Below are 6,529 nucleotides of genomic sequence, written 5' to 3'. Positions count from 1 at the left end.
CAGTAACTAACCAGCAGTTCTTGACATTTACTGTTCTTGGACAAAGCAGCCTTAAATACTGCATTTAAACCCTGGCTTTGAAAGGCTCCTGCTTAAATCCAGATGCAGCGCAAGTGACACAAAGGCACATGGATGCCTGCCACTTTCCCACGTGGCCCTTTAGCTACTACAAGACCACATGAAACCCAACCTCTTGTTTGCCAGAAATGGTGTGGAAGGGATGAATTTACCCAGGACTGTTGGTGGAAAACTCCTCCAAACTTCAAGCACCCTCCCGAAACGCAGTGAACAGAAATCCACACTCAACCCCAAAATGGGGGCTGGTGCAGGGACTGGATCGGGTCCCAAGGCAGCATCATGGTCCCTGCTGGAGAGCTGCAGAACAATGCTCCTTGCTGCTGGAGACTGAGCCCGTGTCTTTGTAGGCTCCAGTTAGTTCTGGTTTGCCTTTGGCATGGATAACAGTTTGTTACCCTTCACCTCTAAGCTGGTCTTGGAGTAAGTTGTTCTTTTTTTTTGTCTTACTGAGCACTTTTTAATTAAATACTTTGTTCTTGTTGAACTGGTGCCCTAGCTTCTCGGAAAGCAGTCTGACTTCACCTATTACTGCTCCTTAGTACAGCAAACAAAGGGAAGGTGTGTAAAGGCACTTCCACGTTGGTGACCTGGCTGTGGTCTCACTCCACCTTCCATCTTCATCTACCGCAGCACAAAAACTCATCTTCCTGGTGAAAATGAAACATGAGAATCTGGTGTTGTTTACAAGATTGTTAGGAGATTGATGCTGGAGAGTTCCCCATCCTCACAGAGACAAAACCTCGGCAGCCAGCTGGCCTTTAGAGCATGGAGGGGAAGAGAGAGGCAGGAGCTCTCTGACTTGCATGGCTGTGGGCCTGGGGGAATCTTGGTCTTTTGACTGGGGAAGGAAGAACAGGCTATCAAGAATAGGTCCAGGACCTCATTCCATAGAAATAAATTCACTGACTGTAAAGTCATTGCTGAGGTACAAAGGACGAGCCTGGTCTGAAGCAAGACTTTTTTATTGAATGAAAATGGGGGAGAAAAAAATAAAAAATAAAAAAAGATGTGCTTTTCAAATGCTCAGTAGCAATTTTTTGTTGTTCCCAGAAGACTTTAGCGCATGACAGTGCTCTTCTTCAGCAGTGGAGGAGCACAGATGCAGGGCTCTGCTGGCATAGAAAGGCTTTCAGGACTTTTTGTTGCGGTGCTCTAGATCACTCACAGAGCCAGCAGGAACCCTGTGCATGGCAGGACCCATCACTATTGACTCCTGGAGGTAAATTCACATAAGAAAACTTCCAAGTAAAGGGCTTTCAGTGAGATGAGCTATCTCAAGCTCTAGGCCAGGGTGGCAAGCTCCCAACACCAGGGAGGACATGCAAGGTCCTGGCACCAAACCCCACTGATTCCCATTGTCTTTGAGCAGTGCTGAGACCCCCACCAGCAAATATCCGAGTCTATGTGATACACATCACTGCTTCCAGCAGCCTTTTTTATAATATTTATCGTCCTTAGCTAGGGAAACATCTTGGTAAGGTCATGTTTCTGAGCTGCCCCATTTAGGAGGTGTGCTGTCCCTGAGCTGCTGACACCATGGGCTGTCCCTAATGCCTCCATGTGGGAAGGAGCAGCATTCACTGACCCAGAGCAGGCAGCAGCCCAACCTCCCCACAGGTTACTTTAATATTTTCATTAATCTTTGGTCAAGCTCAGCCAGTACCCTACTTTGGTAGGAGCAGAATTAAACCAGAATTTCATCCTCCTGGAGATGCCAATTAACCTATATATGTTTTTTCTGGACCTTGAAAAATGCAAAACATTGTATTTTTCACACAAGCCTTTGACATTAAAACACAAGCCTTTGACATTAAGAACAATCCAGTTCGCATTTCTCCCACACAGCCAAATTTTTCCCCCCAAAGTATGTAATCCTCAGCATGCTGTTACCGCAAAATAGGGAAGTTTAGCAGCGGTTAGAGCAGTTCCCTGGTTCACTTGCAGCCATCCTGGCTCTGGCCCCCTTGTAGCAGGCAACATGATTTAAATTAGTCTGAAGAAGACATAAACATGAGTTGGATTTTTTATGAAAGGCTGCGTGCATTCCAAGCAACTTTTAAGAGCTCTTCTAACACTAACTTTTAAGAGGAACTTTATCACACTGAGATTAAAGGATTAGACTTTGAAAAGAGTTCCTAGGCAGGCCCAAAAATTTACAAAAAAGGAAGAAACATCTTAGAAGAAGAAGAAAAGATCTATTGTGAACGCAGCAATGTCTGTTTCTAAAAATTGTACAAGAGAGTTATTCTCTCTCCAACCTGATAAGATGCTTCTGCCCCTGTCCACTGCGATTTGAGAAACGGAAACCATCCAAAATGAATTTCATCTGGCTGGATTAAATGGGCTCGGCAGGAAGTTCTGTTTTCAGTTGCTTACCGGTAGGGATTACACAGCCTGAGTCTTCTCAGCAGACCCTTTTGCATAAGCTTTGATTACCTTACAGCAGGACAGCTGCTCGCCCCAGCAGTCACTCTGCCCAAGGGGCACGGTGTGCTTATAACGCATAATAATGAGCAATTACAGCATCGTGAATCTGTTCTTGATAGCTGAATCTGTACTTTATTGCTGGGATCAGATTAGGCGCCCAGAGCCTGCCTAAGTGACAGAGTTTTTTGCTAATGAAACTCCAGGTAAATCCTGCAAGTGCCTTGAGAAGCCTTCAGGCAAATTTGAGCTCCTGGTGCTTATCTTCTCCCTCTGGGCCCTGTTCAGCAAAGCATGTAAGTACAGAAATACATACCCAAAGAAAAGCAGGTAGGTAATGATAGCTCCTAAAACGTAGTAGTTATAAGTCTAAGTTTCTGAGGTCTTGCCTATGCCCTGGTGATAAGGTGTCCTGTGAGTTTAGGAGCTGAGCTCTGAAGATGTGTGAGAGGCACGGATTCTTTTCGTCCAGGGAGTTTGCATCTAGAGGACTTCACCAGGGCAAGTCTGTGGTCTTGTGGGGTTAAAACATGATCCTGGCACCTCTCCTGATTCCAGATCTTTTCTGCTGACCTCTGAGCGATGGAGAAGAAAGCCTCCACTGAGTATGAAGAAAACTTTCAGACAGGAGAGGACTGAATCATCCAGTTGCACCTTCCCACACTCAGCAGGTAGGTGACTCTCTGTGCATGCACAATCAAACACAGCTGGCTCTAGCAGTGCTTACCTCTGCTCAGCCAGTTTCTGTGCAGGAACTTGCACATCTAGACTGTCCCTGGTGAAGGCTTGTCCAACCTGCTGTTGAAGTTCTCCAGTAGAAGAGGTTCAGGAACTTCCCAGGCAGCTCCTCCCACTGCTCTGCTGCTTTACTGTTAGAAAGATTTTCCTAATGTCTCATCCAAATGTTGTTTTGCGGCAACTTCAATCAAGTATGTTTTGCCTGGTGCCACCAGACGGACAGAAAAAACTGCTTGCTGTCCTCCCTGTCATGTTCAGAGAGCCTGCTGCCAGCTTCTCTCAGCTCTATCCTCTCCTCTCCAGGGCAACCTGTTTAACATTCCCCCGACTCAAATTCCTTAAGCCTATGTCATGGTTGCCCTTTCTGGACAGTAGCCAGCCTTTCTTACATTGGATTTAGCACACGAGCCCAATCCTCACCAACCACTGGCTTCCTACTGATGCAACCCATTTTATCTTCTATCTAATGTCGTTTCATGTTTGGGGGGTGCAGTCTGTTTTTTTGGGGGGACAGGTGGTTGCTGCTTTGCTGCCAGCTTTCTATTTGCACATTTGGTCCCATATTAGTGTGTTACTGAATTTAATTGGCTGTACTTTTCCCCTGACTTACAGATCGCTCTGAGTCCTGCTGCAGACCTCAAGCAGGCTTGCAAACTTCCTTCCTGGGACTTCATCGCTCCACAAATGGTAGTGTGTCCTCTATGCCATTGTCTGAATTGGCAGTGAAAAAAATATTGACTAAAATCTCTGCAAACTTTCTAAAGAAAAATTAATTAGAGAGAACTACTGACAGCTTGCCTTTCGGTGCCGTTTCTCAAGCAGTTCAGCACCCACCTCGCTGTGATTTAATCTTTCCCTCTTTCTTAGTGTCCAAGTACATCACCCAGCAGTGCCAAAAGCATTTCTCGTCACGATGCAGCACACCAGCTATTCCTTTTCTGCTCATTGGGCCAGTTATCCTGTTAAAGAAAGGAGTCACACTGAGGTCACATGATTTGTTTTGGAAAAATCTACTTTGGATATATTTTTGTTTATTCTTCAGGTGTTTATGAATAAGTCATGACAGAATCTTTCTGGGTGCCACAGCAAGCCTGGCTGGTCTGTAATTCTCTCAGTCCACGTCCTTTCCCCTTTCCTCTTTGCGCTTTTCCAGCCTGCTGGGATCTCCTCTTCCACCATCGTTGCGCACTCCAAGATAATTGCTAGCATTGCAAGGATTGCTTCATCTGGTCCCTCTCATACCTTAAGGTGAATGTCATCTGTCCCTCCTGGCTTATCTAATTTCTCTAATTTATGCCTTACATTTAAAACATTATCTAAACATTCCAACGCTGAGGAAATTACGAGAAAATGCCAAATAGCAGTTATTACGTATTGATTTATCAGTCTGCTGACTCAGAAGTAATGGAGCTTTTATGTCCCATTACTTTCAAAGATACTTTCAAGTGGAGAGAGACGTTAGATTTATTAGGTCTAATGTTAATAGTGTGTTTATAACCCCTTTTTGAAAACAACATTTTTGCTACAAAGAAATAATGAAAGATCAAGTTTGAATTTCCTTCTTATAGAGCTGTGACTTTTTCAAAGGATATTCTTTACCTTTCATAAGGCCAAAATATTCAGTATTTTTGCTTTAAAATCCAACTAGTTTTTTAACCCGATGGTAATGGGAGTTCATAATTTTGTTTCTTTCTCAAATCGCTCAAACTGTTGCCATGGAAATAATTCTATATGGAGATGGGTCAAAAGAAAATAATCTCTCAGAGAAGATTGCTACTTGAAAAGCACATAAATTATAATAATTTAATCAAAAGCATAAAGTAGTCAATCTAAAAACCTATGCGAGTGTAATAATTCAATTCAACTGCCTGATCTTTCTCTCCTATGCATATCTTCTACACTATTGTTAAAAATCCATTACTAATTAATCTGCTAATACAGTTTTCCAGGACACAGCCCAGTTGGCCACTGAAAGTATTCTGCAAAGGAGATGAGAAAGGATTGCTGTTAGATAAAATAAAGAGCGTTGTTCTCACACTTGCTTGTCACTTTGAGATAAATGTGATTTCTCCTGGATATAGAATCCTTTATCTTCCCCCTTTCTGCCCTGCTGTATTGCTGTGGGAAGGTTTGCTACACGTAATCCCTGTCTCAGATGTGGCTTCATACCCATTGTGAGAATTTTATCTCCAGGAACCTGGTCCCAAGCCCAGCGAAGGAAAAAAACAAAACAAAATGAATCTTTGGAAATAAAATATTGCTTTTATGAGGCTAGAAGTGTTTGTAGATACTTGTTGAATGGTAATCAATTTTACGATGGTAGCTTTTCATGTTAAAGTAAGGAAATCCCACATTAATATCACCAAGGAAAGACCCGATCATTTTAGGGAAAAACAAGCCCACTCCAGAGGTTCTGATTTACCTTAATTTTGCTCCTCTCACTCAAGCTCCCATGAACACATGAGGTGTACCTGCCACGTATCTATGAGCTGAGTTAATGGACATTTTCCCTGGGCCTTCTCCTGAGACATCCCATTGTCCTTCTCATCACCCAGCTCACTATCTATCCGCTACACATTGTTTTTTTTCCTAGGTCCAGCTACATTTTTATTCAGTGCCCTTCACCCAAGGCTGTACTAGGTGTTATGTTTGAAATGAGCAGCAATAAGGCATCGGCAAACATTCTTCCCATTTCAAAGACAGCTGAAACAAGATGGATTTATTGTGTGATTTGTTCCTGGCTATTGAGGCCCATCTGCTGGAAATGGGAAAAAAAAAATGCAAAGCACTGAATTCCAACACTATCCTTCAATTAATGGAGAAGTGAATTCATGCCATGTCATTTCAGTTTCAAAAAAGTTACAAAACATAGAAGGATAAAAATGACAAAAATAAAACCAAGTATCTTAGGACGGCAGGATTAATAAAAAAGATCTGAATGCTTATGATTGATGTCACTAATAGAGAAATGACTTTTACTTGCAGGGATGATATGGGGGGTAATATAAACTAAAATAATGGAATAACAGGGTTATTAGGCCATTGTTTATCTGGCTTTAAAGCTGAGAAGGACAGGCTTTTACCTAAACTGGTGATAAAGCTTACATATATAGAGAGAAGCAGGAAAATAGGAAGTCTGTAAGATAAATCCTAAAATATCTCCCAGCTCTCGGTATCGACAAGGCATTCAGAGCAGACAACATCCGTCCGGGGGTGCAGAGGGAAGCGGAGGCGGGATGGGGGAGGTCCAGCAGGGTTTTTTCCAAGGTCACGCATTGCCTGAGATTCC

The 6,529-nt window shown here is 43.1% G+C and overlaps 1 long non-coding RNA gene across 1 annotated transcript; it reads left to right on the top strand.

The window, feature by feature from the left end:
- Positions 1-2,715: 2,715 nt before the first annotated feature.
- On the top strand, positions 2,716-5,411 carry LOC311433367. Its single transcript, XR_014690715.1, has 4 exons — positions 2,716-2,798; positions 3,061-3,173; positions 3,853-3,927; positions 4,283-5,411. It is a non-coding gene; the product is annotated as an uncharacterized lncRNA (long non-coding RNA).
- Positions 5,412-6,529: the final 1,118 nt, after the last annotated feature.

The sequence above is a fragment of the Aythya ferina genome (assembly GCF_964211825.1).
Source record: "Aythya ferina genome assembly, chromosome: 3".
In the NCBI taxonomy this organism is placed as follows: Eukaryota; Metazoa; Chordata; class Aves; order Anseriformes; family Anatidae; genus Aythya; species Aythya ferina.
Note: the sequence above shows the minus strand (reverse complement) of the source record. Positions and strands in the feature narration are given on the sequence as shown.